Consider the following 6,956-nt stretch of genomic DNA (forward strand, 5'->3'; position numbering starts at 1 on the left):
GGCCCCCCTCCCCGGCAGCAGGAAGGCACTCCCCAGGCCAGGAGCAGCCACTGTCACCTCCCGTGCATCATCCCCTGTGTTTCCAGCTCCACCAGGAGGGCTGCTGGCCACCCCCACAGGTATGTGATGCTGGCAGGACAGCCCGGGTGGGAGGAACGAACACGTCTGGCTCCTGACGGTGGCCAGAGACCGAAGGGGCTATTTGGGGCCAGAACCCCGGGGGAGATGCACCATGAGGAGCTCCTGCACATGCGCTTGCGTTTCTGGCAGGCTGAGCCTGTCTTCAAGTACGGTCCTGTCATCTGGAAAACCCATCCCCACCAAATGCTTTGCTTTATTTAACAGACATAAAAAGGGAGCTGGAGGCTGTAAACATCTCCAAAAAGAGCTTAAGTGTTTAATTCCCTGCCGTCCCCCTACCACAGTCCCGTACAATGTTTTTCCCCTCCTACCTCCACATCCTTCAGCGGGGTGCCCCAGCGGGGCTGGAGCAGGAGGGGACAGTGACCAGAGAGGCCATCACAGTGGGTTTGGGGCAGCTGTGTACATGTAAGGCAGTGAAAGGGAGCAGGATCTTGCAAGGGAAGGTGACATGCAGGGTGTCCCAGGCGGCTATTGGCAGCGTCCCCCCATCCTCCTGCTGTGTCCCTTTGGAAGCAAAATCATGTCAGACCTTTGAGTTTCTGGCATAGACCAAAGGCTTTGCTGTAAGTGTGGTTTGTTTTGTTTTGTTTTTATTTTTATTTTTCAGTTGCAGCTGTGCCCCTCTATGGGTATGGAAAGAGGGAAAATGATCGGGAGTATGTGGAAAGGAGGGTGGATTTTAATTCTCCACTTTTCAAGCCTGAGACTGGATTCCCATTCGGGAAAACCCTGCATGACTCTCTCTACGTGAGTCTACCTTGGCTTGACTTGCTGTCGGGCAAGTGGCTTTCCCCCAAAAACCTGGGGGAGGCACCAGGAGCCAGGTGCCTGGCATGGGACCCTTGTGGGGGCAGATCGATTGGGATGCTGCTGGGGTCTGTTTGCAGCAGGAGGTGACTTTATGGCCATTTCGGCGGTGGCAGGTGGTGGCCTTCCTTGGGCGTTGCTCAAAGTGGGGTTGGAAATGGGAGGGCTGTCACCCCCGCGTCAGGGGGTCCCGCTGGTCCTGACCTCACCTGATGGAGGGACCCCTCTGCTCAGTTTACAGACAATGGACAAATCATTTTCCCAGCCTCAGACAACAGCATCTCCACATACCCTAACCCTCCTCCTGGTGGCTTCAATGGCCGTGAGGAGGTTCCCATGATCGCCGTGTTTTGGGATAATGCTGACTTCTCCAGAGGTGTTGGTACCACCTTTTACCAGGTGAGTGAAGCCACCTGGATGCATGGTTGCATGAAACATCTTTTGATGGTAAACTGCTCACCTATTCTATGGATGCCCCTTGAGATGTGTAATCGATGAAGCCCATGACTGGTGTTTCCCTTTTCTCGGCCAAATCTAAGAGCTGTTGGTCCTGTGTGTGTGTGCCACTCTCGAGCCGTCCAAACCTCATCCACACCCTTAGTCGCAGTGCTCCATGCACTGTCTTTGCCCTACTGGGAACTAACACAGATGTGGGTGTACCCAACCTGCAGGAATTCCTCACCCTCAACACAGCCAAGCCCCCGTTCATCCGTGATGTGGAAGCAAAGGTTCGGCGGTACCTGAGGTCCTCCTACTCCGCAGCCTGGACCCTGAAGATCACCTGGGAGAAGGCACCTGCCTATGCAGCACAGACTGACACCCAGAGGGTAAGGGGCAGATGGAGCTCAAGGGCTTGTTGAGTTGTCAAAAAAACCCCCTCAAGACCCATGGGTGATCACCTTGTCTGTGCCTGAAAGTAAGAACCAGTTTTGTGAAAAAGGTCAGTCTTGAAGACTTTCGCCAAAAAGAACTGGGCTGTGCCCATGTTTTGGTGGTTTTCAGGTTTTTTGGGGGACATCTTTAGTTGGGCTCTCCCTGCTCTGTAAAATCTTTCTCTTTAACGTGGTGGGAGTTTATTGTGCCCCAGAAACACTGTTCTTCAGGAGCATAAAATTGGGTGAGTTTAAGGCTTCCCATGGAACAGTATCAAAACAGAACCAGCACATTTTCCATGCAAAATGTGAACCAGCCCAGGCTACATTTGCCTTGCACATCAAGACCTCAGCCCTGCCATTCACCAGCGAGCACTGGCCCACACCCCTAATTTTAAACCCTTTTAAAGCTTTGCTCGCTTTCTTACCTGTCCGCAACACTTCTCCCCAGACGATCACATACCAGGCCGTCCTGACCACCGATGGCTTCAGGTCCTACATCCTGATGCTGTACCAGGAGGGAGGCATGCGATGGGATTACACCAGGCTCGCTGCCACCAACGTGCTCATCGGCTATACCAGGTACGGCAGGCTCAGCACCGTGCCCCCGCCTCCTCCGAGCACCGGGCTGCATCCCACCCTCAGCTCCGGCTGGTTTAATCCTTCCCCCCGTGTCCTGTGAAGTGCCCTGCAAAGATGAGGGCAGCCCAGATGGGGTCTGAATGCCCATATAGACTATGGGGCTCACAACCAAATCTGCCCCGTTAGCAGCTGGAGCATGCTGCAGCATGCTGACTCGCTGGGCTGTGCTTGTAAGATCCACACATCCCTCTGAGGTCCCAGGCCGGCAGCATCCTGGTGGCTTGGGTGGAAGGAGTGGGGAATAGGGGATGTTTGCTGAACTTTGCACCAGTCGAGGGAAAGGATTTCCTCTGTTTGGCCAGAGCGGTCGCTTCCTGCCTCCTCGCATTACGCCTCACCCCATGCACGTCGTCTCCAGGGTTTGCTCATTAGCTGCTTGCTGCAGCTGGGTAAGGAAAAGGTGGCCGGGACGGGAAGCGCGGGCGGCACAGGCATGTGTGTGTGCTTGCCTGTGCATGACTGCTCGTGGGCTTCTGCTCTGTATTGCCCTGCAAAATGCTGGAAACCATGGAAAGCTGCTTGCAGGGGTCTTGAGATACCTGCGGGTTCAGCCCACAATGTAGCAGAAGTGTTTGCAGCACCTAAAATTAACCACACCCTGTAGAGAGGAGGCGGTGGGCTGGGGGAGCTGGTGTCTTTGCCCTCCTGTCCCTGGCACTGTGATTTGGGTGCTGTGGGGTCCCGCTGGCTCAGGATCAGGGCAGCTAAAGCACAGGCTAGGGCTGGGGCTTGGGCTGGGATAACCCCACCCTAGAAGAGCAACCTCTGATCTTTCCCCTTTCCTCTGCACGCAGTGGGGATGGCTTTTACCGCAACGACGACCTGACTCGGAGACCTCCAGCCACTAAATATCGCCCTGACCAGTTCAAGGGCTACAACACAGGTAGTGCCGCACAGCTGGGGGGTTGGGGAAGGGCTGCGTGGGGAGGGGGACATTCCCAGGGGATGAATCCACCCTTCCACTGTGGCAAGGCTCTCACTCAGTTCACAGAGGCCAGGCTTTCCCCCCAAGCACATGAAATGCTTCCCGTGGGTAGCAGCTATGCCCTGACACTGAAATGTCCTTGACGCATCCATGGACCCTTTTCGTTGCAATGGCTCTGTCCCAAGGCTTTCTTCTTTGGCAAGAGCCTCTCCCCCTATTTCCCTGCCATTGGGTGGCTGTTAAGCATGCGGTCCCATGGCTGGGGGCCGATGCAGGCTTAGCTTCCAGCATCAGCATCACTTGGTTCTCACCTTGAGCTGAAACTGCCTCTGCAGTCCCCTTGGCTGGAGGTGACAACTCAGGGCATCTCTCCCCACTCAGACCTCCGTGGGCTGTGGATTTACAAGCTGGAGAGCCGCATGGGCATCAACTACCGGCTGAAGTGCCTGGCATGGACGGGGCGGCAGCAGGAGCCGCGTGCCTGGAGCCAGGGCCTGCCCGCCTGCCCCTGCTCCCTGCAGCAAGGGCAGCAGGACCCGCGCTTCAAGAGCAGCCGAGGAGGCAAGTGGACACGCCGCTTCCCCACACTCCTTGTCCTCGAGCTGTCCCTCCCCATCTCCTCTGCAAGGGTGGCTGGGGTCCCTCCTGGCCAGGCAGGCAGGGGACCCCAAGGAAAATGAGGGAGGGCTGCCCTTCCCTGCAGGGACAGGGAAAATGAGGAGGAAGGAGGGCTGACCTGTCCCTGTCTTGTTAGTTTGGATGGAGCTGTCTAAGCTGCACAGGGATAGCGGGGATGGATCCTCCCCACAACCGGGGTCTCACTTTGGGTGACCACTTGGATGGTCTCCATCAGCCTCTCCAAACCACCTGTAGCACTATGTGGTGGGAGTGATGATGACAAGGAGACAACCCCAGCCCTGCTCGTTGCCTCGGGGCAGGGATGTTGGCTGGGAAGAGCTGCAGCAGGACAGGGATGCTGGCCGGGGGGAGCTGTGCTGAGACTCACTGCTGCCCCATTGCAGGCTGGTGGGCTGCCCACGTCTCCATGCTGCATTCCGCCTCCCCCAACCAGCACGGCGCTGGCGTCCGCTGCCTGTACGACAGCCAGAGCCAGCTCATCGAGGGGCGGCAGGAGAGGTACTGGAGGTCCTCCAGGCAGGCATCCCCCTACCGTGGTAAGCACAGCCAGCCCTGGCATCCCCCAGCTGAGGCTGGCATTGCTGTAGCCTGTAAATCATTTTAATCTCTGTGCCAACCCATTTCCTGACATACTGTTGCCCTTGGTGGGAGTGTGGACCAGCCAAAAGCCAAGGCGAGCGCCTTGCCTGCCCAGAGCCAGCCCATCTCTCCCCTTCAGCCTTTCGCTCTAATTTTTGTCTCCAGACCAGGAGCTGAAGCTGTACGACTGGTGCTGTAACCAGGCGGGCAGTGCCCGCCTCTGTGCCCACTACAGTGAAAAGAGACCGAAGATTGTGATGGATACCGGCCACCCGCCACGGGTGGGTGTGCAGCCCGTGTGTGCCAGGGTGATGCCATCTTGGTGCCCAGGGCTGGGGGAAACGTCCCAGCAACCCCATGATTAAGGCAGCGAGAGCCATGGGCAGATGAGGGATGGGTTCTGGAGTGCTCACTGCAGGTTGTGCGGGTTTGGGGGTGGGCGTCTCCCTTAGCACATAACCACAGGTGTAGTCTGGGGATGCCAGCCTGGGAGGGGGAGGAGGATGGCAGCTATCGTGGTTGGCAGTGTGAGCTGATGTGGGGCTTTCTTGCAATCCCCAGCAGGTTCCTCAGAGGAGGCAGAGAGCGACTCCGAGGAGCAGAACGGTGAGAGGGTTTGGGGGTCTCCTCTCCGCTGCTCCCATCCCCTCCCCATAGACACTCCCCTGGGGCTCCCAGCTCACCCCAGGCCCCCAGGGAGGAGGTGGCTGGGCAATCCTTGTTTCTTCTTCTTTGCAGATGGAGAGGACAAGTAACTGGGGGTTGCACATCTGCAACACGGCCCAGGCCACGGCTGATCATCTAAGTCCTTTGCTCCTGCTCATCCTCTGTGTCCCCCTGCTGCCCCCAGCACCCATCACCCCTGCCCACCATGCTGGGCAGCTCACTCAGCTGGTGCCTGTGGTGGCCTTCACTGGCACGAGTTCATTTTTCTAACCAGACTTGTCCCAAGAAGTTGGTTGCTTTTAATTGCCCTTCCCCAGCTGCAGCTGAGTGGGTGCCCATGGGCAACTCCTTGCTGGCGGGGGGGGGGGGAGGGACCCCACCACCCCCTGTCCTCCCTGCATCCCACTGTTCCTCCCATGCTGCAGGGTGAGCACCCAGGGAACGGGTTTTTGCACCTTGTGTAGGTCAACTGTGGCCAAGCCCCCGAGTGCCGCAGTGCAGCAGGCTTGGCCCATGAGCCAGTCCTGTCTTGTCCCCCTCTTCTGTCCGCCTGACATCCCTCCGTGGGTGGTCCCCAGGCCCTGTGCCCCCCTGGGGCACGATTGTCCGGATCAAGCCAGAGTCTGCTTGATGCCTCTGCTGGGTGTGCAAGGGCAAAATTCAACCCCATGATCAGAAATGTTGGGAGAAAAATAATTTTTTTGTGTGTAAGAGAGCATCTGCCTTTCTTAAAAAAAAAAAAATCCTTGTCAAATCATGTTTGTTCAATAAAGCCTCTGAGGTGTCTGAGCATCACTGATCCTGTGGCAATCATGTCCTCTGCTGAACAGGGTTGGGAAGGGGTGGGGCGGGCGGGGGGGGGATGCTGCCTCCCTCCGAGCTGGTGCTGGGGATGTGAGCGGCTGGCCTGCGGCTGAGCCAGGCTCTGGGGCAGCGGGGCTGGACCTGGGCTCTGATGCACCCTCCCTGGGTGCAGCATCTTCCCCCAGCAGGGGCAAAGCCCCATGTGGTGTTTGGGGGGACCACAGCCCAACCCACGTGATCTGAGCCACTGCGAGCGGTGCCTGGGAAGAGCAGTGAGGGAGACTTGTGGCTTTGCAGGGGGAATGAGAGGATGGAGCAACAAAAAAAGCTACATCCGTCTTCTCTTTGGCCCTGTGGATGGGACCAGCAGAAAGCAGGGACTTGAGAGCTTGGTGAACAAGGAAGCAGGGCTGGCACATGGGCACCGCAGGGTGCAGGCAACTTATTCAGCAGCATGCCATAATTTTTGGTTTATTTGATTTTGTTCCTAGTGGGTTATAATTGCTGCATTGCCCCACCCGAGTCTGCTATCAGCAGCTCTGCTGGGTCCAGTTACATCGCTGGTACAGACACACTCAGGGATGATCCCGGTTGCCTCTGCAGGTCCTCAGGGGAAGGCGAAATACTCTTTTCGGCCACCCAACATAAACCCACATTTTTCATTCAAATAAAGCACCTCCTCCAGAGTGAATCCTCCCACAAAGACCAGACTCCAAAGGCAGCTGCCCATCCTCTGCCTCTGTGCGGGTGCCGTTGCCGGAGACCCCGCGGGCAGGCGGGGGGGGGGGGAGGGGGGGCGGGGGGGGGGACTGAAAAGTGACTGGGGGCTACTGCAGGGGACCGGGAGATACTGGGGGCAACCGGTTGGGACAAGGGGT

This window comes from Egretta garzetta, unplaced genomic scaffold, assembly GCF_000687185.1.
Source record: "Egretta garzetta isolate BGI_Z169 unplaced genomic scaffold, ASM68718v1 scaffold333, whole genome shotgun sequence".
In the NCBI taxonomy this organism is placed as follows: Eukaryota; Metazoa; Chordata; class Aves; order Pelecaniformes; family Ardeidae; genus Egretta; species Egretta garzetta.